The sequence below is a fragment of the Haematobia irritans genome, chromosome 1 (assembly GCF_050003625.1).
Source record: "Haematobia irritans isolate KBUSLIRL chromosome 1, ASM5000362v1, whole genome shotgun sequence".
Taxonomy (NCBI): domain Eukaryota; kingdom Metazoa; phylum Arthropoda; class Insecta; order Diptera; family Muscidae; genus Haematobia; species Haematobia irritans.
In genome coordinates, this window is record NC_134397.1 from 101,343,699 (window position 1) to 101,369,953 (window position 26,255).

General features: G+C 33.5%; 3 long non-coding RNA genes across 3 annotated transcripts; all 3 read left to right on the plus strand.

Moving 5' to 3' along the window:
- Window positions 1–4,277: 4,277 nt before the first annotated feature.
- On the plus strand, window positions 4,278–6,515 carry LOC142240644 (uncharacterized). The gene is made up of 3 exons (XR_012723341.1): window positions 4,278–4,462; window positions 4,533–4,763; window positions 4,837–6,515. It is a non-coding gene; the product is annotated as an uncharacterized LOC142240644 (long non-coding RNA).
- Window positions 6,516–13,684: 7,169 nt separating this feature from the next.
- On the plus strand, window positions 13,685–14,879 carry LOC142240651 (uncharacterized). Its single transcript, XR_012723345.1, has 3 exons — window positions 13,685–13,915; window positions 13,986–14,216; window positions 14,290–14,879. It is a non-coding gene; the product is annotated as an uncharacterized LOC142240651 (long non-coding RNA).
- Window positions 14,880–23,793: 8,914 nt separating this feature from the next.
- On the plus strand, window positions 23,794–25,679 carry LOC142240658 (uncharacterized). The gene is made up of 2 exons (XR_012723347.1): window positions 23,794–23,886; window positions 25,523–25,679. It is a non-coding gene; the product is annotated as an uncharacterized LOC142240658 (long non-coding RNA).
- Window positions 25,680–26,255: the final 576 nt, after the last annotated feature.

Genomic DNA, 26,255 nt, shown 5'->3' on the forward strand with positions numbered 1-26,255 from the left:
ACTCGGGAGATTTGTCTATATGGGGCTATACCATATCATTGACAGATATTCACCATTTTCGGCGTAACTCTTTATGGTACTAAAATAATTCTAGATTCCAAATTTCATGAAAATGTGATAAAAACTAGGGTTTCTATAATCCCAAGAAGTAAAATCAGGTGATCGGTCTATATGGACCGATACTCACCATTTTTGACACACCTTTTTATGGTCCAAAAATAGGTCTAGATTTCTAATTTCAGGTAAATTGGATAAAAACTACGGTTTCTAGAAGCCCAAGAAGTAAATTCGGGAGATCGGTCTATATGGGGGCCATTAGCGTAGCTAGACAATTTTCATAGGGGAGGGGGGGGGGGGGGGCTATAGCCCCCTAGCTAAAACTTTATAGACTGAACTTATAGGTTCAACTAATGTTTTATTTCATAAAATTCAATAAAAAACAAGTAAGGAAAATCTAAAGTTGGGCGGGGCCGACTGTATATACCCTGCACCTCTTTGTAGATCTAAATTTTCGATACCATATCACATCCGTTAAAGGTGTTGGGTGCTATATATAAAGGTTTGTCCCAAATACATACATTTAAATATCACTCGACTTAAACAGAATTTGATAGACTTTTACAAAATCTAAAGACTCAAAATTTTAGTTGGCTAATGCACTAGGGTGGAACACAATTTTAGTAAAAAAATATGGGAAACATATAAATCTGAAGCAATTTTAAGGAAACTTCGCCAAAGTTTATTTATGATTTATCGCTCGATATATATGTATTAGAAGTTTAGGAAAATTAGAGTCATTTTTACAACTTTTCGACTAAGCTGTGGCGATTTAACAAGGAAAATTTTGGTATTTTGACAATTTTTGTCGAAATCAGAAAAACATATATATGGGAGCTATATCTAACTCTGAACCGATTTCAATCAAATTTAGCACACATGACTATATTACTAATTGTACTCCTAGTGAAAAATTTCAACCAAATTGCGCCAAAACTCTGGCTTCTGGGGCCATATAAGTCCATATCGGGCGAAAAATATATATGGAAGCTATAACTAAATCTGAACCGATTTCAATCAAATTTGGCACACATGACTATACTACCAATTGTAATCCTTGTGCAAAATTTCAAGCTAATCGGGATAAAACTCTGGCTTCTGGGTCCATATAAGTGCATATCGGGCGAAAGATATATATGGGAGCTATATCTAAATCTGAATCGATTTGGCACGCATAGCTACAATGCTAAATCTACTCCCTGTGCAAAATTTCAACCAAATTGGTCCAAAACTCTGGCTTTTAGGACCATATTAGTCCATATCGGGCGAAAGATATATATGGGAGCTATATCTAAATCTGAACCGATTTCAATCAAATTTTGCACAATTGACTATACGACTAAGTGTTATGTTTGTACAAAATTTCAAGCAAATCGGTGTAAAAATCTGGCTGCTGGGTCCATATTAGCGCATATCGGGCGAAAGATATATATGGGAGCTATATCTAAATCTGAACCGATTTCTTCCAAAATCAATAGGGTTCTATTCTGACCCAAATTAGGAACATGTGCCAAATTTGAAGGCGATTGGACTTAAATTGGGACCTAGACTTTGATCACAAAAATGTGTTCACAGACAGACGGACATGGTTATATCGACGCAGGAACCCACCCTGAGCATTATTGCCAAAGACACCATGTGTCTATCTCGTCTCCTTCTGGGTGTTACAAACATATGCACTAACTTATAATACCTTGTTCCACAGTGTGGCGCAGGGTATAAATAGGCATCAAAATAACTCGACAATCAATTTATAATAAAGCAACTAAAAGTACCCTACGGGGAAATTGGTGCAAATTGCCACTGACGGACCTATCACAGAACTGGTACCTGTGCTCCAGTTAGTTGCAATTTTCACATTTTGTGAAATAAAATTATCAGAATAACCTTTTGTTCGACATATTTCAAAAGTTTTTTTTTCTTCATTTCGGGTTCGATTAGGAGTCCAAATTGAAAAAGATTTCTAAGAGTTTGTCCGAGACTGGTTCCTGAGGACCTGTTTATGGGTTGCTCCTGCTAAATTGTCCCAGGACGTGTCCTTTGGGATGAGTCCAAGACGCGTCCTAAAATGTAAGTTTACTCCGTCAATGACAAACCCATGTTAAAGAGGACGGTCCCTTCCATACGTTTTGATCATAACTGGGACTGGTCCATACAAACCAGGGACTAGTCCTGTACCAGTTCTGTGGTTGATCCATTTGCCGTAGAGTAGTTCCACACTTTTCCCAGCAAAAAATTGGGAGTTGTTCTAAAGGCACAACTTTAAAAGCACTTCCAAAAATGTCATCACAAAAAAGTTAACTATTTTAACTACACAGGAAGTTTTTTTACTTAATTTTTTTTGTATTTTAATGCGTAATTTTTTGTTTTCTTTTTTCAGATAGTTTAAAAAAAGAGTAAGAATAAATAAAATGGTACAAATTATTCAAAAAGCAAAATCGATAATATTTGAAAATATTCGAGGGAAAACGTTTCAAACAAGCGTTAGAATGCATTAAAAATCATAAAAAAGTATAAAAATTATTTATTTGGGAAAATATCACAAAATTTTTAATTCACATTCAAAACACTGAATTCGGATCACACCTTAAGAAGTGATGCAAATTCATTGCAACGGTTGTTGAAACGGTGGACATTCGTTCTATGACAAGTTCATATTACATTCATCGCTTCTCCGCCAATTTTGTACCACTTCCAGACCCAAAAAGAACATTTTCACTTCTTTTTTGGCGACGCTTTTTTGCAGCATTATTAAGATATTAATTTATGAAAGAATAGTTTTAATACCAATTACTATTTTTTATTCAACTAAATCATAAGTTCAACCACAGCTTTATTTCATAAATATCAGACTTCTACCACAACCCAAGTAATTCGATTGTGCATTAAACTCTTTGGTGGAACTTTGTGCGTTGTACGAGTATATACTTGTTTAATTTTTATAAAAATGTAAAATCGTAAATAGGTTTTCAAATTCTGGGGGGGGCTAAAATTTTTCTGGAGGGGTCTAAGCCCCCTCTCCAGAGGCCTTCCTACGCTTATGATGGGGGCTATACCATACCATTGACCGATACTCAACATTTTTGATACACCTCTTTACGGTCCTAAAATATCTCTAAATTTCAAATTTCAGGCAAATTGGATAAAAACTACGGTTTCTATAAGCCCAAGATCCCAAATCGGGAGGTCAGTTTATATAGGGACTATATCAAAACCTGGACCCATACAGCCCATCTTCGAACTTGACCTGCCTGTAGACAACAGACGAGTTTGTGCAAAATTTCAGCACGATTGCTGCATTATTGGAGACTGTAGTGTGATTACAACAGACAGACATGGTTATATCGTCTTAAAATTTCCTGATCAAGAAAAGAATATATATACTTTATATAGTCGGAAAACGATATTTCGATGTGTTACAAACGGAATTACAAACTTATTATACCCTCGTCACCATTCTATGGTGGTGGGTATAAATAGTGTTTTTTAATCCAAAGTAAAATTTTACATATTTTGCTTAGTACTAAGTTCGTTTCTGCGAAAAACGAATATCTTCATATATCTCCGTAAATAGGGTCTCAAACCCAGGGATTATGCGAAATAATATGCCTGCCTATTTTTTCGTGCGAAAATTCCAGGGTTGTATAAATATTATTGGACACAAATGTTTGAAAAATGCTAAATTTCAACAATTTTTCAAACATTTTTTCAAAGGATTATGTAGGGTCGCTTGTAGCACTTGGATTCATTTTGTTACACTTTCATGTAATTCGAATAATTTGGTTATAATATTGGTTTTATGATTTCATAAATAAAGCTTGGATTTGAATAGTACTTAAAACTTAGTCTACGATATGGTAGACGCAGGTTGAAGGTAGTGTTACAGAATGAGATAGATGTAAATTAAGTATATTTTCGGGGAAATGAAATAAAATAAAATAAAATGAAATAAAGTAAAATAAAATAAAATAAAAAAATAGTATCCTAAAATGAGTTTTTGTCAGGATCCGAACCTGGGCGTGTGTGACCATAGTCGAAGGTGTTGTCCACTGGGCTATCGAAAGCTTGAAGGACGACTTGACTATTTTCATAGTGATTCCCTCTATTGATAACGCTAGAATTGCTAGCTTGATTTATTGATCGCGTTTCTTGAATATGTTTTTCTTTTTTTTTTTGGGTTTGTGGGTGTTCATGCCATTTTCGAAATAGCAGGAATTTTCCAACATTGTTTTTGGAAAAATCCAGCCTACTAACGCTGGCTTTCCATTGCGTTCTCTTGCTATAAATAGGAGTTCTTTTGCCCAAATTCTCAGTTTATCTCGTCAATTGTTCAATTTGAAATCGGACAGCGCAGCGAACATTTAAATTTTTTGTATCCTGAACTAAAAATTTGTATTTTCATTTTGTAAGTATGAAAATAAAAGAATTGACTGTGCTTTGTTCTTTGGATTGAAAACTTGTATGTTATTAATTAGGACGAGATAAATTGGATTTGGACGAAATTTCTTCTATTTGTGGACATTCCTTGGTTTTTGGATTTTTCCCAGAGGATATTCGGTGGCATTTCTCCTGTATTTTGGCCTCCAATAGTCATTTCACCCGCCTGTGATTTGGGCCAGGACAAAATTATCCTGATTTTACCGGGTTTACCATTTTTCCATACCAGGAGCGCAGGTAAACCATAAGCTGTTTTATTTCGCTAAAAGGTAATATACATGTATTGGTTTCGTCCCATCCAAGCATCGATGCTTATTTTTGGAAACCTTGTTTGTGTTTTAGGCATCTTATTTTTTGAATTTTCCTTGGGCATATCCGACTTGGAAGCACTCTGCATGGGTACGGGCAACCCTCAGCGAAAAACCCGCAACATTTTCCGAATTGACCCCTATATGATCTTTATTATTTTCTCCTGAGGATACCATAGATTTATTGGCTGGTCCATATCGAACCACGAATATTGTGGAGTGATTGTGTGAAAAGAAAAGTGTTCGCTACAGTTTTTATAGTTTTTGCTGTCCGGTTTAAAGTAAAACAAAGACAGTAAATTTGAATTGAATCCGGAAAAGTTCTTAGTTTAAAAGTAGTTATTTTAATTTTTTTTAGTTAAAGTTTTGTAAATATGCAGATATCGTGTTTTTAAATCGTTTCGGTTTCGTATGTATGTGAGTGAAAATCGGTCGTAAATTGATTATTTAAATCAACCAAAAACCACAAAGACAATTAAATACAATTATATTTCAACATTTACGACACCAACACCAATATAAACCAAATTCAAAAATTTAGTGATTTACCGGATATCCCATGAAGGATCCTTCATCGTTGGAACCAATAAGTAGTAAGTCATTTATTTCCTTTTCCTATACTTATTCCCGGCATTACCAACCATCAAAACACTGGTTTTAGTTTTGCAACAAAAATCATTATTTTGCAAAGTCATCAAGAAGGGGAATTTTCTCCTAATATTGATGTTTGGTGTGTAGGTGAATAACTTTTACATGTAACCACGATCAAAAGTCACCCAACGCTCACGTAGTTATTTTGCCAGTCAATCAAAAATCAGTTGATAGCCCAGTGAGAGCACTCGCGGCTTCCAACCATAAGGTTGAGGGATCGAGCCCGCTTTCGGTCATTTAATTTTTTTTTATTTTCAATTTCCTTGTTTTTAATTTCATCTTGGTTTTATTTTTTTTATTATGGTTTTTTGTTAATTAATAAAATTAATACTTATTTTTGTTATTTTTATAAAATCAAATATTATTTATTATTGACTTTTATGATGGTGTGGTGAATATATATTTTAGTGTAATTAAAAACAGTATTTGCCACTCATTATAATTGTGCATTTGGCCAACCACTCATAAGTCATTAGTTAGCCTAGTGGTAAGACTCGCGGCTTGCAATCGTGAGGTCGTAGGTTCGAGCCCGGTTTGGGTGATGTGGTTTTATTTCTTTTGTGCAAAGTAACGCATTTTTATCTTATTAGAAATTGTTTTATATGATTTTGAAAGTAAAAATAGCAGTGATTGATATAAAATCTCGATAATGGTGACAAAGTTTTGATTTTGATTATATGTAAAGTGTATCTTGTATTGTTGTTGTTGTATGGACGTATAAAGCCACACTATCGAATCCCGGCTCAGTTGAGTGAAAATTAATTTTCTTTAATTTTCGGCTTTTATCGTTTTTTTATGATTCGACAATTTAAAAGAACGCGTATCTTGGAAATTGAGATTCAATATCTTGATCCTAAGCCCTAATGTGAGAGAGGGTTTTGCTATCGAATCCTATCGTGTTGGAAAAAAATAATTTTATATTTTGCTTAAACTTGATTTTTTCGTTTTTTTATTATTTTAAATTTCGGAAAACCTAAAAATTAGTAAAAGTAAAAGTTAAAAATTAATTTAAATCTGTTTTGGTTTAATTTACTTTTTTTTGTTATTAAATATTATTTCGGTTTATCTTTGGATATTATTGGACTTTTCGCGGTACAAATATATTTAACCACTCATATACATATACATATTTATATATATACCATGATATCCGAACTGGATATATTCTTTTCCAGCTCTTTTGTTTCTGTAATTACTCGTGAAATAACCGATCTCTGCATATCAATAGTGTATTTTTTTTTCCTTGCTTTGCATTTGCATTTTTTTGGGATAAAATAGAATATTAGGAATATAATGATTAGTGTTAAGGAAATTTTGTATTGGTATAATTCAGTTTTTTTTTTTTAATTTCGTTTCGTATTAAATGCTTTTGGATTATTTCGAAATATTAATTGAATTCCTTTGCAAGTTGCCTTGATTTTAAGATGAAATGTTTTCTATGAATTATTCGGTTGAATAAATAATTATGGAGCACTAAATATATATTTTTTTGATTTCCTAACTGGGAGATGGGTTGAAGGTTGTTTGGGACCATGTATAAATTCATTGCATACGGCTCATGGTCAAGGTTGGGAGGGGTAATATCAGATGTCAACATCCACACATCTGCTTAGCATCGAGTTTTCTTAATTTTTTCCCGATTCTTTCTATCCTATCCATCTTATTTTATCGCACGCATATTTTAAGTAATAGTTATTCTGTGGTTTTTTTGGCACATACTGAACCTGGTAGTTAAGTTTGAACCCCACCGATAGCCGACGAGCAGAGGCCGGATACCAGATGCGTGCCACTACATATTGGTTCAGAGCAGACTTGCCACTATTAGGAATTCCTAGAACGTTGTATGCTACAGATAATTTATTATTTATGGCGCCCAACGTGGGGCCAACACAGTTTAAATTTTTAAATTACTTTTTTTTCCATCTTTGAATATAATTCAAAATATTTCGTGTGGCTTCACCTAGATTTTTTTTTCTCCATTTCTTTTTTTAACTATTTTTTTTTCACCTGGTGTATAGGAATGATAGATTGTCGTAATTTTGGCTTGCAACTTCTTAGGCTTTGTGCTCAAACCGATCTATTATATCTTATACTCTATATTTTTGTGTTATAGATCTTTTCATTGACGAATTCCGGAATAGTTGTTATTGGATTTCATATGGCTAATGGCAAACCGTCTTCGTTTATGATAACATTTATAGTACCCTCATCGTTTTTGGTTTTATGTTTTTTAAAAGAGCTAGTTTTCAGGATTTTTGTTATTGGATACATTAAGCTAGTAGCAAACCGTTTACGTAGTTTTAGGAAACATGATTCTCTTCTAATACTTTTCTAAGCAAGACAGGAAATTACTTAATTGGATTTATTTTTTTCAATTTAGTACCGTCTATGGCTTTTGTTTTAATTTTCTTCTATTTTTAAGGAATTTTCGATGCAAAATAATTCTCAACCCATCACCAGTGATGGATTTCAAATTTTATGATATTGTTCAGTTTTTTTTCTATCGATTATCTACCGTATTTATTTCACCACTCACTGCTAATGTTAATTATTATTATTAGGTGTTTATAAGAATTTTGGTGGGATTGTATTTTTTTTTTGGAATTTGGAATTTAGGTTATTTTGTAATTATATTTTGTTCCGGATTTATTTTTTTTAAGGTTTTATTTTGTTTCTTTTGAAATGTCGCAAGATACGGGAAATTTGTCATTGCCTACTGGATCTGAATGTCCACTTTGTAATCATTTGATTACTAATCCACTTTATGGCATTGCTTCATCTTGTTCACATACTTTTCACAAGTCGTGTCTTGCTAAATATATTAAGAAAAATAAAAATTGCCCTTCCTGTGGTGTGATAATAACTGTAGCTAACCAACCTTCGCCTATGATGACTCGTCTTCAATCGCAGAGAGCTTTAGATTTCGATACCAGTCGTGTAGGTTTACAGGCTGCTGGCGAAACTTCACCGTCGTCACAAAATCAGGGTCAAGAGAGATCTGTTGTCCAGGAAACATTAGGCGTGGGGGACACTCAGTCTCCGGTGATGAATCGTACAGTTGATCAGGTAAATATTCGTAGCTTGATTACTGCTGCGGTAAATGCTCAACAGGAGGAGATGATGAACCGTATTACAGAACAATTAGCTAGAATGATTGATTCAAGCATTCAGTCCAGTTTAAGTCGATTTAATCAACCCCCTCACACAAATCAAATTTCGTCACCTGTAGCGTCGAATTCTCGGCCTATTAATACTTCTCCTGCAGATCCTTTGTCAGTTCAAACTTTGGAACAATTGTTAGGGATACCAAATGATACGAACCGGTCGTCAAATTTGCCAGCTCGACATCTGGCCGGCTCAAATGTTTCTAATACCCCGAGTTTAGCTTCGTCTATTCGGCCTGATAAAGTTGGTCACATTATTAGTAACTGGAAACTCAAGTTTTCTGGTGACCGAAATGGGATGTCTATTGAAAATTTTCTCTATAGAGTAGAGGCTTTGACTAGGGAAACCCTTGGAGGTAATTTCGAATTGCTTTGTCAACATATTTCTACATTATTTGAGGCAAAGGCTAGCGAGTGGTACTGGAGATACCATAAATCTGTTTCAACTATTCGTTGGTCTAGTTTATGTTCGGCTTTGAAAACCCAATATAAAGACTCTCGTACTGATGTTGATTGGAGAGAACTGATTCGTGATCGAAAGCAAATGTCGAATGAGAGTTTTGATTCGTTCTACGAGGCCATTGTCAATATTAGTGACAGGTTGTCTCAGCCTTTAGACGAGAAGGTTCTTGTCGAAATTCTTAGGCGAAATCTTTTACCGGAAATTCAGCATGAGATACTCAATGTTCGGATTGATTCCATAGCGCATTTGAGGGATATATGTCGTCGTAGAGAATTTTTTTTACAGGATATTAGGAAGAGACATTTTCCGTCAAAACCGACAAATTTTCGTAAGAACGTTCATGAATTATTGGCAGATTCGGATGATCTTTTAGGGGATTTTGATGAAATATCCGCTATTTCATTAGTTTGTTGGAATTGCCGTAAAAGTGGCCACCGTTACCAGGATTGTTTGGAAGATCGTTCCATATTTTGCTTTGGATGTGGTGCTCCAAATATTTATAAACCTAATTGTTCCACCTGTAATCCAAAAAACGGCCAGCCCAGTGCGCTGAAAAGTGCACGCAAACTGACGAAATCATCGAGCACGAACACCGATTAAAATCTTTTTATGTTGAAGATCCAATTATACGACCGAATACTGGAACTGATTTTCCGATTTCTATTTCCCCAGTAAAAATTTTAAAACCAATTATATCGACAAATTCTATTTTAACTGATGCTAATAATCAAGTTAATAGCGATTATGTTTCTTCTGATTTGACCAATTTTAATCGATTTTCACCTAAAAGGGGTGAAGTTGGGAAACATCCACCGACTTACTTTAAGCCTTTCCATGTACGTTTAGCTGAGTATGAGGCTAAACGGGCTGATATTTTTAACAGTTCACCACTCACTAAAAAGCAATCTCGTTCTACGGAGCGTATGCGTGATTTCTGGAATGTTATTAAACATACGCGTAGGGAACTGCTGTCTGTTGGTTCTGATAAACACGATGATGTTAGGCCGTATGGTCCTGTTGTACTTTTTGGTAGGACTATTAGTGGTTTATTGGACACGGGTGCAACTGTAAGCTGTTTGGGATCTGATGCTGCTAAAGAATTTTTGGATTCTAAACGGGTTTTTAGGAGATTTAGGACGTTTGTTCATACCGCAGATGGGAAGGGTATTACTGTTCTGGGCAAAGTGGATACTGATATTGAATTTAAAGGGGTTTCGAAAGCTATTTCCCTTTATATTGTACCGGATTTGTCTCAGAATCTATATTTAGGTATGGATTTCTGGAAAATGTTTAATTTATTGCCGCCCGATTTACTATCTTCTTTAGTTTTGCAACCAAGTCCAAATCAGGTTTCTGAGATTTCTATTCAACAGCCATTGTCAGATTTAGATAAACGTCGTTTACAGGCTGTGGTTGATATGATACCATCGTTTGCGAGGCAAGGACTTGGTCGTACCTCTGTTATTTCTCACACGATTGATGTAGGTAATGCTACGCCGATCAAGCAACGCCATTTTCCCGTTTCGCCTGCTATGGAGAAACTAATTTATGACGAGATTGATCGGATGCTAGCAATGGACATCATAGAGGAGTCAGATAGCGCGTGGTCTTCTCCCATGGTTCTAGTACGCAAGCCGGGGAAAGTTCGACTCTGTTTGGACAGCCGGAAAGTAAATTCAGTTACCGTCAAGGATGCTTATCCTCTGCCCAATATTGACGGCATTTTGAGTCGACTTCCTCGTGCTGAGTACATAACGAGCTTGGACCTTAAGGACGCCTTCTGGCAAATTCCTCTTAACAAATCGTCGAAAGATAAGACAGCATTTACCGTTCCTGGCCGCCCCTTGTATCAGTTTAAAGTTATGCCTTTTGGCTTATGCAATGCTCCTCAGACCATGTCACGGCTGATGGACAAGGTGGTACCGGCGAATTTGCGAACGGAGGTGTTTGTCTATCTGGACGATTTGTTAATAGTATCCGATTCTTTCGATCGTCATTTAGAGGTTTTGCTAATTATCTCGCAACAGATCAAAAGTGCAGGGTTGACAATTAATATTGAAAAGTCGAAATTTTGTGTTCCTGAAGTTCGTTATCTTGGTCACCTTATTGGACATGGGGTTATTCAGACAGATCCAGAGAAAGTTTCAGCGATTGTTGATTTCCCGACACCTCGGTCTGTTAAGCAACTTAGACGATTTTTGGGTATGTCTGGTTGGTACCGAAAGTTTATCAGGAATTACGCGTCGGTTACTAGTCCTTTAACGGATTTACAAAAGGCTAACAGGAAATTTGTATGGAATGAAGAAGCTCAAAAAGCTTTTGAAGAATTAAAATCCGTAATGTCAACCGCCCCAGTGCTGCATAGTCCAGATTTTTCGCAACCATTTTATATTCATTGCGATGCTAGCAGTACTGGTATAGGAGGCGTTTTGGTGCAAAAATCAGCGGAGGGTGATGAAGTTCCTATTGCCTTTATGTCAAAGAAACTGAACCAAGCCCAACGCAAATATACAGTCACCGAACAGGAATGTTTAGCTGCTGTGCTAAGCATAAAAAAATTTAGAGCTTATGTGGAAGGACATGAGTTTACTATAGTGACCGATCACGCTTCACTGAAGTGGCTCATGTCCCAAACAGATCTCAATTCAAGGTTGGCACGATGGGCATTAAAGCTTCAAGGGTTTAAGTTTAAAATTGAGCACCGTAAAGGTTCGAGAAATATAGTTCCTGATGCACTTTCGCGTACTAACTGTGAGGATTTGTCCGAACTCGAGATATTCGAATTGTCCGATGTAGACAGGACTGGAGTTTTCGTGGATTTGAATTCCGAACATTTCAAAAGCCAACAATATTTGGATTTACTAGATAGAGTTGGTAAGACAATTGACAAGACGCCAGATTTAAAGATAGTCGATGGCTTTCTTTACAGACGGACAGAACACTGCACCGGAGATCAATTGCGAGATGATTTCGCTTGGAAACTATGGGTGCCCAAAGAATTAGTTTTGGAGCTTCTTAGGAAGGCACATGATAGTCCACTTTCGTCCCACTGCGGTATAAACAAGACCTTGGAGAGGATTCGTCGTTTTTATTTTTGGCCTAATCTGGTGAACGATGTTCGCGAGTACATTAACTCGTGTGAGATTTGCAAGAGTACGAAACATCCCAATTTTACTATGCGACCACCAATGGGGAAGACTAGCGAGACATTCAGATTTTTCCAAAAATTATACGTTGATTTCCTCGGTCCTTACCCACGTTCCAAGGCAGGGAATATTGGAATTTTTATTGTTGTCGATCATTTCAGTAAATTTTGTTTTCTGAAGCCTGTGAAGAAGTTCACTGCGGATGTTGTCGTTAAATATATGGAGCAAGAACTGTTTCACACTTTTGGTACCCCCGAAACTGTTGTATCCGACAACGGGTCACAATTTAAATCTTCTCAGTTTGCGAAGTTAATGGGAACGTATGGTGTCAATCATGTTTGTACTGCGGTGCATTCGCCCCAAGCTAATGCTTCGGAGAGAGTGAATCGTTCAGTACTAGCTGCGATTAGATCCTACCTTAAGCACGACCATAGCTCTTGGGATGAATACCTTAGCAGCATCAGTTGTTCTCTGCGATCTTCGTTTCACACATCCATTGGTAGCTCACCATATTATATGGCTTTTGGTCAGCATATGATCACTAATGGTAAGACATACTCCCTTTTGCGAAGGCTTGAAATGCTGGAAGATCGGGGTGTTCGTTATGATAGGGATGATACTTTGGATGTTGTTCGGGAAAATGCGTCTAGGAATATGGCGAAAAGGCAGGAGCAAAACGAGAGGCAGTATAACTTGCGTTCCAGAGTGGTGAATTACGTAGAAGGTCAGGAGGTATATAGGAGGAATTTCAAACAAAGCAACTTTGAAAAGGGGTATAATGCAAAATTGGCTCCACCTTTCCTGAAGGCCAGAATAAGGAAGAAAATTGGCAACGTTTACTATGAGTTAGAAGACTTGAACGGTCGTGCAATTGGTATTTATCATGCAAAAGATATAAGGCAATAGTTTTAATTTTGGATTCATTTGATCCCTCTTGCTACAAGCGGGATCAGCTTTGTGTCTCCTCCGGATCCCCAAACCTGATTTTAGCGGGGGGGAATTGTAGGGTCGCTTGTAGCACTTGGATTCATTTTGTTACACTTTCATGTAATTCGAATAATTTGGTTATAATATTGGTTTTATGATTTCATAAATAAAGCTTGGATTTGAATAGTACTTAAAACTTAGTCTACGATATGGTAGACGCAGGTTGAAGGTAGTGTTACAGAATGAGATAGATGTAAATTAAGTATATTTTCGGGGAAATGAAATAAAATAAAATAAAATGAAATAAAGTAAAATAAAATAAAATAAAAAAATAGTATCCTAAAATGAGTTTTTGCCAGGATCCGAACCTGGGCGTGTGTGACCATAGTCGAAGGTGTTGTCCACTGGGCTATCGAAAGCTTGAAGGACGACTTGACTATTTTCATAGTGATTCCCTCTATTGATAACGCTAGAATTGCTAGCTTGATTTATTGATCGCGTTTCTTGAATATGTTTTTCTTTTTTTTTTTTTGGGTTTGTGGGTGTTCATGCCATTTTCGAAATAGCAGGAATTTTCCAACATTGTTTTTGGAAAAATCCAGCCTACTAACGCTGGCTTTCCATTGCGTTCTCTTGCTATAAATAGGAGTTCTTTTGCCCAAATTCTCAGTTTATCTCGTCAATTGTTCAATTTGAAATCGGACAGCGCAGCGAACATTTAAATTTTTTGTATCCTGAACTAAAAATTTGTATTTTCATTTTGTAAGTATGAAAATAAAAGAATTGACTGTGCTTTGTTCTTTGGATTGAAAACTTGTATGTTATTAATTAGGACGAGATAAATTGGATTTGGACGAAATTTCTTCTATTTGTGGACATTCCTTGGTTTTTGGATTTTTCCCAGAGGATATTCGGTGGCATTTCTCCTGTATTTTGGCCTCCAATAGTCATTTCACCCGCCTGTGATTTGGGCCAGGACAAAATTATCCTGATTTTACCGGGTTTACCATTTTTCCATACCAGGAGCGCAGGTAAACCATAAGCTGTTTTATTTCGCTAAAAGGTAATATACATGTATTGGTTTCGTCCCATCCAAGCATCGATGCTTATTTTTGGAAACCTTGTTTGTGTTTTAGGCATCTTATTTTTTGAATTTTCCTTGGGCATATCCGACTTGGAAGCACTCTGCATGGGTACGGGCAACCCTCAGCGAAAAACCCGCAACATTTTCCGAATTGACCCCTATATGATCTTTATTATTTTCTCCTGAGGATACCATAGATTTATTGGCTGGTCCATATCGAACCACGAATATTGTGGAGTGATTGTGTGAAAAGAAAAGTGTTCGCTACAGTTTTTATAGTTTTTGCTGTCCGGTTTAAAGTAAAACAAAGACAGTAAATTTGAATTGAATCCGGAAAAGTTCTTAGTTTAAAAGTAGTTATTTTAATTTTTTTTAGTTAAAGTTTTGTAAATATGCAGATATCGTGTTTTTAAATCGTTTCGGTTTCGTATGTATGTGAGTGAAAATCGGTCGTAAATTGATTATTTAAATCAACCAAAAACCACAAAGACAATTAAATACAATTATATTTCAACATTTACGACACCAACACCAATATAAACCAAATTCAAAAATTTAGTGATTTACCGGATATCCCATGAAGGATCCTTCATCGTTGGAACCAATAAGTAGTAAGTCATTTATTTCCTTTTCCTATACTTATTCCCGGCATTACCAACCATCAAAACACTGGTTTTAGTTTTGCAACAAAAATCATTATTTTGCAAAGTCATCAAGAAGGGGAATTTTCTCCTAATATTGACGTTTGGTGTGTAGGTGAATAACTTTTACATGTAACCACGATCAAAAGTCACCCAACGCTCACGTAGTTATTTTGCCAGTCAATCAAAAATCAGTTGATAGCCCAGTGAGAGCACTCGCGGCTTCCAACCATAAGGTTGAGGGATCGAGCCCGCTTTCGGTCATTTAATTTTTTTTTATTTTCAATTTCCTTGTTTTTAATTTCATCTTGGTTTTATTTTTTTTATTATGGTTTTTTGTTAATTAATAAAATTAATACTTATTTTTGTTATTTTTATAAAATCAAATATTATTTATTATTGACTTTTATGATGGTGTGGTGAATATATATTTTAGTGTAATTAAAAACAGTATTTGCCACTCATTATAATTGTGCATTTGGCCAACCACTCATAAGTCATTAGTTAGCCTAGTGGTAAGACTCGCGGCTTGCAATCGTGAGGTCGTAGGTTCGAGCCCGGTTTGGGTGATGTGGTTTTATTTCTTTTGTGCAAAGTAACGCATTTTTATCTTATTAGAAATTGTTTTATATGATTTTGAAAGTAAAAATAGCAGTGATTGATATAAAATCTCGATAATGGTGACAAAGTTTTGATTTTGATTATATGTAAAGTGTATCTTGTATTGTTGTTGTTGTATGGACGTATAAAGCCACACTATCGAATCCCGGCTCAGTTGAGTGAAAATTAATTTTCTTTAATTTTCGGCTTTTATCGTTTTTTTATGATTCGACAATTTAAAAGAACGCGTATCTTGGAAATTGAGATTCAATATCTTGATCCTAAGCCCTAATGTGAGAGAGGGTTTTGCTATCGAATCCTATCGTGTTGGAAAAAAATAATTTTATATTTTGCTTAAACTTGATTTTTTCGTTTTTTTATTATTTTAAATTTCGGAAAACCTAAAAATTAGTAAAAGTAAAAGTTAAAAATTAATTTAAATCTGTTTTGGTTTAATTTACTTTTTTTTGTTATTAAATATTATTTCGGTTTATCTTTGGATATTATTGGACTTTTCGCGGTACAAATATATTTAACCACTCATATACATATACATATTTATATATATACCATGATATCCGAACTGGATATATTCTTTTCCAGCTATTTTGTTTCTGTAATTACTCGTGAAATAACCGATCTCTGCATATCAATAGTGTATTTTTTTTTTCCTTGCTTTGCATTTGCATTTTTTTGGGATAAAATAGAATATTAGGAATATAATGATTAGTGTTAAGGAAATTTTGTATTGGTATAATTCAGTTTTTTTTTTTAATTTCGTTTCGTATTAAATGCTTTTGGATTATTTCGAAATATTAATTGAATTCCTTTGCAAGTTGCCTTGATTTTAAGATGAAATGTTTTCTATGAATTATTCGGTTGAATAAATAATTATGGAGCACTAAATATATATTTTTTTGATTTCCTAACTGGGAGATGGGTTGAAGGTTGTTTGGGACCATGTATAAATTCATTGCATACGGCTCATGGTCAAGGTTGGGAGGGGTAATATCAGATGTCAACATCCACACATCTGCTTAGCATCGAGTTTTCTTAATTTTTTCCCGATTCTTTCTATCCTATCCATCTTATTTTATCGCACGCATATTTTAAGTAATAGTTATTCTGTGGTTTTTTTGGCACATACTGAACCTGGTAGTTAAGTTTGAACCCCACCGATAGCCGACGAGCAGAGGCCGGATACCAGATGCGTGCCACTACATATTGGTTCAGAGCAGACTTGCCACTATTAGGAATTCCTAGAACGTTGTATGCTACAATTAGGGTAATATTCAAGTTGAGAAATTGTTGAGAAAATCGCGTTCTCAACAAAAAACAGACATTACCATTAACAGTGAAATTCAACACATTAGCAATAATATCTCAAGTGTTATCCTCAAATTGAAATGCATCGCTACTCAATAATTTGTCAAACAATTTTCGATGCGAGTCAAATTAAAAATTAACATCGTTGCAAATACTTTTCAACCTAAATTTGTGTGAATGATATCCCCACTTCAAATTGAAAGTCAATGCCAAAATTCTATGAATTTGGTATAATTTATTCATTTTCATCAAAATAAAATATATAATAATACACTACACTACATAATACACTACAATACCAATTGATAAATAATAATCTTATTAAACATATCAACAAATAAGAACAAACAAAAAAAAAAAACAAACAACAAGACTTTAAATATCTTAAACATTATTAGTAAACACTTTTGCATTGATAATTCGTTTTCCTTCCTTTTGGTGTCATAAAACAGCATTAAAATTTATTAACATGCGTGTAATTTAAAATTAGGAATGTACTGGACCGCGTGTTAGAATTGATTTCCAGCAGAAGGAATTCACAAAATATCCATTTTAAACTGATAATAGCATATGAATTAAACTGACTATGTGATGCACATTTTCATCCAGAAGTTGTTGATTTCAACAATTTGTTGTTTTTAACAATTTTAATTGGTTGCACTTGTAATGTTTCTGGAAACTTTTTCTTGTCAATAAGCCACTCATTTTTAATTGGTCAGCTTCTTAAAGATGTTTGCAAGAATGTAGCATCCAAAGATTTTAGTTTTCTGCAAAGAGATTTAGATTTAGTGACTTCTCTAAAGTGTTGATTTAATTTTTCATATTGACGTAATACAATCGAGCCACCAATTGCGTGTGTATATGTAATCATTTTGTGACATTTTGCGATACTGTCAATAATATTTCGCAGAAATAACGCAAACAAGTGCCAAAATGGTTGCTTTTTCTAAAGGTCGGCATCGAATAACTCTTCACGACATGTATGTAATTCGCTGTAATCGTGAAAAATGACAATTTTAGCGGCTAAACTTGAACTATATATATATATATATATATATATATATATATATATATATATATATATATATATATATATATATATATATATATATATATATATATATATATATATATATATATATATATATATATATATATATATATATATATATATATATATATATATATATATATATATATATATATATATATATATATATATATATATATATATATATATATATATATATATATATATATATATATATATATATATATATATATATATATATATATATATATATATATATATATATATATATATATATATATATATATATATATATATATATATATATATATATATATATATATTGAGAGTAACTGTTTTTTGGTACTTCTCAAACTGCACGTGGTACATAGAATACTCTATGAAGTTTTGTTCTCGCAACATACTCGACGTGATCACTCTAAGTATACTTCAATAAGAGCGAAAGAGGAATATGTGTTTGTTGGTAGTGAAGGCATCAGAGCAGGGATGGAAAATGCAGTACTATAGTACGTTTTTCAAGAAATTTTTTACCCTTGTCAGTACCGTAGTACCCCCGCGAATGATTTAGTACCTTTTGTGTAGACATTTTTCAAACGATTTCAGATTTATGGTATAATAGTGTTGACAAAATATTTTAATATTTTGAGAAATTCTTTAACAAACTTCTTTGCTAATAGTCGTTTACAAATTTGGTAAAACAGGCAAGTTCATGCTGGTAGAAAAATTTGTAAAATCCATAGTCAAAAACACGATTTTATTGAATTTCAATAATGTTTTAGTCGAAAAAAGCATGTGTTTCTATAATACGCGTCCACACGAACACTTTCTAGATGAGAAGTTATCGATCGCGTACTAAAATAATACGAACCATTACAGTCACGGTCGAAACTTGAGACATAAATAATCTACCAACATTTGGAGAAAATCTTACCAAAAACTGCCAAAAATTTATGTTTTTCGGAAACTTTTGCCAAAATTTTATTTCTACAGAAAATTTTGCCAACATTTTTTCTCTTGGAAATTTTTATTTTATTTTTTGTCAACATTTTATTTCTACAGAAAAATTTGCCAACATTTTATTTCTATAGAAAATTTTGTCAAAATTTTATTTCTATAGAAAATTTTGCCAAAATTTCATTTCTATAGAAAATGTTGTCAAAATTTTGTTTCTATAGAAAATTGTGTCAAAATTTTATTTCTTTAGAAAATTTTGTCAAAATTTTATATCTGTAAACAATTTTGTCAAAATTTTATATCTATAGAAAATTTTTTCAATACTTTATTTCTGTAGAAAATGTTGTCAAAATTTTTTCTTTTGGAAAATTTTGTTTTATTTTTTGTCAAAATTTTATTTCTAAAGAAAATTTTGTCAAAATTTTATATCTGTAAACAATTTTGTCAACATTTCATTTCTATAGAAAATTTTGTCAAAATTTTATATCTTTAGAAAATTTTGTCAAAATTTTATTAACTGTAAACAATTTTGTGAAAATTTTATATCTATATAAAATTTTGTCAAAATTTTATTTCTTTAGAAAATGTCAACATTTTTTCTTTTGGAAAATTTTATTTTATTTTTTGTCAAAATTTTATATCTATAGAAAATTTTGTCAAGAAATTATTTTTATTTATCTACAGAAAATTTATGAAGTACAGTACAACTGCGGCAACCGTGATTACGATACTATGGTAGTTTTGTAGGCGGATACAAAACTAAAAAAAAAACATATTTAAAATTGAGGAGTTGACAAACAAAATTATTATTTCCTTTAAAATTCAGTCTAAAGGAGCTCTTAGCAATAATCTTCCAATGCAATTTTTGTTGAAATTTAGTTAAAAGTACCTTTTCTCTCAAAAAATACCTTTTTAGTACTTTCTTAAAAATTGTATTTTCCATCCCTGCATCAGAGTAGCAACAAGAAGTTACTCGTAGTTTTTGGTGTTCATCAAAATGTGTACCAATTGTTTTGCGACTCTCTCAAATATATGTACTCATGCAGCAAGTACACGCGTACTCTGCATATACAAATATAATTGTGCAGACCTCTAGTTTTTTTCCTTCAAAATATATTGTCAACACTATCATTTTTCAACGCGATAGAATGATTGAGGGGAACTTTTTTCGCGTCAACAAACATAGTACCGGCCTAAAGACAAAATACATGGTTTTCGCGACAATTAATGCACTATTTAAGCATTAAATGGATGCGGCAACCATGTCCAAACATGTTTTTTCTTTGCGTATAGTATCTCCAAACATGGTATATCGATATTTCTTATGAGAATCACATGTTACCAACAAAAAGGGAGTTATTCCCCTTATTCCACTTGCGTTACTATAGAGGGTCGAATTCCACTTGGAATACTGTAGAATATACTCATATATGGAGTTTAATTTATACTTGCCTATTATCCTAACTATATCTGCAAAAAACCATCGAAATCGGTTCAGATTTAGATATAACTCCCATATATATGTATCGCTCAATTTTGGCCATAAGTAGGGATGCCAGATTTTGAAGAGGAAAAAAGAGCACATTCAGCTTATAAAAAGAGCACATGCGAAATGAATAGAGAACACTTTTTCAAATAAAAGAAAAACATTTATTTCCAATTTATTGAAATATAATTCATTTAAACATAGCAAAAAGGTTCATACCATAAACATAAAATAACCCACTTTCAACTCAAGCTAATTTTCTTACAATACTTTTTAAGTCATTTTTTGGTGTTTTTGTGAAAAACGTTATTGAAGAAGTTTGTTTACATTTAGAACAGAGTACAAAGTGAAGAAGGAACATCTTCTACGACTCTGATATATAAAGTAAAACACTATTTAATTAGAAAATAACGGCTAGGAAAATCTATTAGTGCGACATTTACGTATTTTCAGTTACTTTTACCATTTATTGAATCGTGCTTGATTAATATTTGTTGTGATGCAAAAAAAGAGCACTTTTGCGTGCTCTTTTGGCCTGTCTTGTTTTAAGAGCACATTTTGTAAAAAAGAGCACATGTGCTCTTTAAAGGAGCACGTCTGGCATCCCTAGCCATAAGACCCTTATTTTGGTTCTCTTGTGGCTTTCCCACTTCCTTTTAATATAATTATTTATGTTTTACTTAATTTGCTTAATTCTTCGTCGGTTTTATGTGGTATTTTACTTTTCCAGAAAGTTAAGTTAGCATTTGCATCTTTTTTGCTTTTCAGCCAAAATGAGAATAATTCGCTATTTATATCTTCACCATACCTAGAAATATTAAATTTATCTTAGTCATAAGCTGAGTACTATGTTCACTTTTCAAGCTGAAAACCAGCTTGTTTTCACGGTTATTTTTTTTAATTAATTAATTTAGAAATATAAAATTAGTTGCAAACTATTCCTTTAATCTTTTCCATCCTATATTTGGCAAGACTTTATCAAAATATAATCGTCTTCATAAATATATTTGTACTTTTAGTGTTTTGGTGAAAAAACCGAACATAGTACTCACCTATAGAAAGTAGTCAATTGCCCAACTCTGCATTACTTTTAATAAGCTTAAACTTAGTTACCAAAACGTTAATTTAAAGTTAGTTAGTTTTTAATCAACTAAAAGTTATTTGATTGAAAGTTGTCCCTAAAATTTCTATTTTTCAGCTTAATACAATAAAAAAAGATTTAAAAATGTGTATTTAAATAAAACAATCATTTATTCATGTAAAAATTAAATAAGACACTTCAACTTCAAAATATAACAAATAGTTTTTGGAGTATAGAATCCTTTCTTTTGGTATATGCTTACTAAAAGCCTTCTCAAATGTCTCTTGCTGACACCCTTCGTGTTCTTTTATAAGAAAAATTCAAACAACCACACACAATAATTATACCCTAAACCACATAGTGGTCAGGGTATAATAAGTTTGATCGGCCAAAAAATGTGCCTACCAGAAATATTGATTTTAGACCCCATAAAATATATACCGATCGACTCAGAATCACCTCCTGAGTCGATCTAGCGCTTGGTGTCCGTCCGTCCGTCCGTCTGTCCATGTATTTGTTGTTCACAGGATTCCGGTCGCAATTATTAACCGATTTTGATGAAATTTGGTACAGGGAGTTTTTTGGGCACAAGGACGAACGCTATTGGAAGAAATCGGATCAAATTTAGATATAGCTCCCATATATATGTATCGCCCGATTTTCCCAAATTTGGCCACAAAACCCTTATTTATCCACCGATCTGACCCAAATTTGGCTAAATGTAGTCTTCTATAGCACTTACTATATGTGCAAAAAATCATCGAAATCGGTTCAGATTTAGATATAGCTCCCATATATATGTACCGCCCGATTTTCCCAAATTTGGCCATAGAACCCTTATTTATTAACCGATCTTACTAAAAGTTTGCAAGATTCAGTCCTCTATAGTACTAACTATATGTGCAAAATTTCATCGAAAACGGTTCAGATTTAGATATAGCTCCCGTATATGTATCACCCGATTTTGAAAAATTCGCCCCTAATAACCTTATGTTTGACCATACAAGCCTCATTTCTTAACTGATCTTACTCAAATCTTGACCAAGGTAACCTTATGCAATTTGGTTCAGATTTAGATATAGCTTCCATATATATGCATCGCTCTATTTGCCCAAATTTGGCCATAATACTCTTATTTATTAACCAATGTTACTCAAATTTCAAATTTTGATGTACTAGCCGATCGTATTTTTTAATAATGGGCTCAATATTAGTGGAATACTAACTCCGTAGGTGCAATATCAACACAGCCAGTGTTGCTAGAAGTAGGAGAAATTCCCTATATGTAGGGTTTTTCTAATATTTAGCGTCTTGTAGGGACGTAGGGCCACAATGTAGGACATTTTCACTCAACATAATTTCTAATTTTTTTTAATTTTTTTTTTGTGGCTCTAGAGGAGGAAATTAGAAGCCGGCAAGGCTTGATCTTTAATAATGTGTGGTAAACTTTATTCCTGTAGAAAATTTTGTCAACATTTTATTTCTATAGAACATTTTGTCAAAATTGTATTTCTATATAATTTTTTTTCAAAATATTATTTCTATAAAATATTTTCTCAAAATTTTATTTCTGTGGAATTTTTTCTCAAAATTTTATTTCTATAGAATTTATTGTCAAAATTTTATTTCTATAGAAAAATTTCTCACAAAAATTTGTTTATAGAAACTTTTTCCAAAATTTTATTTTTATAGAGATTTAACAAAAAAAGGTTACTAATTTGGGTAGAATTCTACCAACTGTGGCAACCGTGGTGGTAATACAAATTTATATTCTAAGTTATATACGTTACATATTCATGTTTTAAGATAATAAAGTACTTAGAACCATTTTTGTTTTGTAATTTTTTTTAAATTTAACGAAAAATATAGTAGGGAAAATTGTTTGGGAATGTATGGGAAAGTAGGGAACTTTTTTTGTCCTTGTAGGGTAAACCGAACGTTTTCCCTGTCAACATTGACTATGAGCTATAGTCAGATTGACACAAAGCACCCATAGACATGTACCCCTTAATTTTCTTAAATATGTAACTGCGGTTTATCTCCCAGACCTATATGTTACCCCACAAATGCTTATGATTACTAATTCTGTAATGGTGGTTTAGGGTATGATATAGTCGGCCCCGCCCGACATTCTACTTTACTTACTTGTTTTAATTATATTTTAGTTATTAAAACACTTTATACTTTTTAGTAATTCTCTATTTTAAGAAACAATTTTTCAACGAAGCGATATGACCTGGTATTGTTTTTCTAATGAGTTTACAAAAAACGACGCTGTCTGCAATCGGAATGCATCGCTTGCCGTTAGCGAAGTGCTGTCTGTATATACTTTTATTACTGTAATTTCTGCATTGCATAGCAGGTAGCTTAAAGTTGGTCTATAAAAGCGAACTTAAAGTTAGTGTTTTTAGTAGTCAGCTACTCATTTGACGGCAGGGTGCTGATACATTCACTTACGTAGTAACCCAGAAAAAACTGGGTAAGCACTAGTGATTCTTTCAGTAATACCGGTAATCAAAAAGTTACTACTTGCAGTATTACCTGGGATCTACAGTGGGCACCGTAATAGTAGTGATAAGTAATACCAAATTACATTTCAGAAAAAATTGTCAATAAAATATACCTTTGTTTTCTAAAGTTGTATAGTACATAATTTATACTAGAAAATAACATCATTGAAAAGATCCATGTCGTGGAGCGTGGTATAGTGTGTTGGATTACAAAACGACAGGGGTGAGTTCGCACTTTTTTGGGTATCTTTATGGTAAAGATTTTATTTTTGGAGAGCTGGTATGCTTGCGAAGAAGTACTTATTTTTCGACTGCTGGTATGCTTGCACGGAAGTACTTTCCTCCAATGTCATGCCCGTGTAAAAGTATTACTACTGATATATGTACGAGGAAGTTGTTACCAATTTGGCGCAGGCATACTTTTACTCATACCTGGTAATAGGAGTTTTTGCTGGGAAGCATATACCAAGGAAGGTATAGACGTCTTATGTGAAAGCACAGCGTTGTAGTTTGTCTGCACACAGTAGATGGCTCTTTTTTTCGTCTGCAAATGTGTGATTTTTTAATTTGTTTTCTTTCCTTTGTTCTCTTGACGAAACACCAAATATTGTAAAAGCATATACAATTCTATACATCCACACCTTTTTTGTAATGCAAATTGACTAATTTGTACGATAATACTCGATTTCCAAAAAGAAATTGAGTCACTTGACTGCGCAGTTGAGTGGAATGACTGCGCACTGCAAATAAATGAAATCATGGTGAATTGCCAAAAGACGTCTATACATTTTCTTCGTCTATGGTAGTAAGTGAGTTAACTCATTTTGTTCTACCGGTATTCTTCGCATACTTTTAGCTCTCGTACATATATATTCTCAGCGATGTGTGCATGGTCATATATATAGCTCGAATGTCTCGCCGTGGTGTAATATTAGGTTCGTGTCACAAACATTTGAATACGCGTTTTGATGCATCGTATTCAAGGGCGTTTGTGGCTGTTATGTCATATTCTGGGTTTGCATTGTCCAAGATGTTCATCCAAGCATCAATTAATGCATCAATGAATGACTATGTAGAGTTTTGGCAAAGTTTAATTAGTACGGAAATTGGCTCTGAGAAGTCAAAAGGTGAATTTAGAAAATTCTCTCTAAACAGCAGTTTACTTATTCAAAACATACATAGTGGTTTTTCTTCGTTTCTGCAAACATTTGTGGAAGGTTACTTTTACTGCACCATCGAGTAGGATTTTGCCTTAGAGTCTTCTATTGATATAAGTCTATTTTCTAGTTAACTTTTTTATAAATGCGTTAATAATGAACATTCCTGAGATTTAAAACTCATTCGAACATATTATCATCTTAGATATCATCGAATTCGGTGCCCAGTTAACGCGACTGAAGTAGTTTGAAGTTTCCGACTTTTGTTACTTTTTCTACATTTACGACGCGTAAGTGACATTTACAAATTTGCGACAGTCGCACACCTAAAAAAGTTCGATACAGACCATCTTTGATCATAACATTATAGTTTTAGCGCAATAATACAAACTAAATACGACTTAATGCGAATATTTTATTCGTTTATTAATACAAGTCCAATATTTTCTAATTGGCTTATTTACTTCTTTTCATTTCAGATTGCCTTAATCTGTAATGTTTCTTTCTTCCACGTGTATAACGACAAAGAAGAAAAACGAACGAAATTAGATGGATGGAATTCAATTTATTTTACACTTTTAATAAATGTAGATGTTGTGGTACTTTTTGCCATTCCGTTTGTAACACATCGAAAAATTGATCTAACACTCCATAAAGTATGTATATTCTGGGTCGTGGTGATATTCTGAGTCGATCTGGCGATGTCCGTCTGTTGAAATCACGCTAACTTCCGAACGAAACAAGCTATCGACTTGAAACTTGGCACAAGTTTTTGTAATTTTTGCTTCAGAATCCGGTTGTTGACTCCATAGTACAATCGTATAAACGAACGAACACTACTGGAAATACACCATAAGCACTACAGTAGGAACAGTTTCCATCATTTGCCTGAACCATTGTTCAGAGTAATAGATGCGGAAACCTTGACAAGAATTTACCCAAAAAAGGCCAACGGAAAGGATTGCGCATCTCATTTCTGTTCATCCACTTGATGTAGAGTAAGAATAGAATTCAAATTTTGAGGAAATATGTCGATGATGAAAATCAGTAGACAATTTTTTGGAGTAGGTCCGTTCCTTCATATTATTGTAAAAATAGTTAAAGGGAGGGAGCTATAGCTATTAATTGATACAGTACACACAAAGAAAATTTCATTAAAATTGAGCCAACGAAAATTTTTCATTGGTATAACGAAACATTTTCATTAAGACA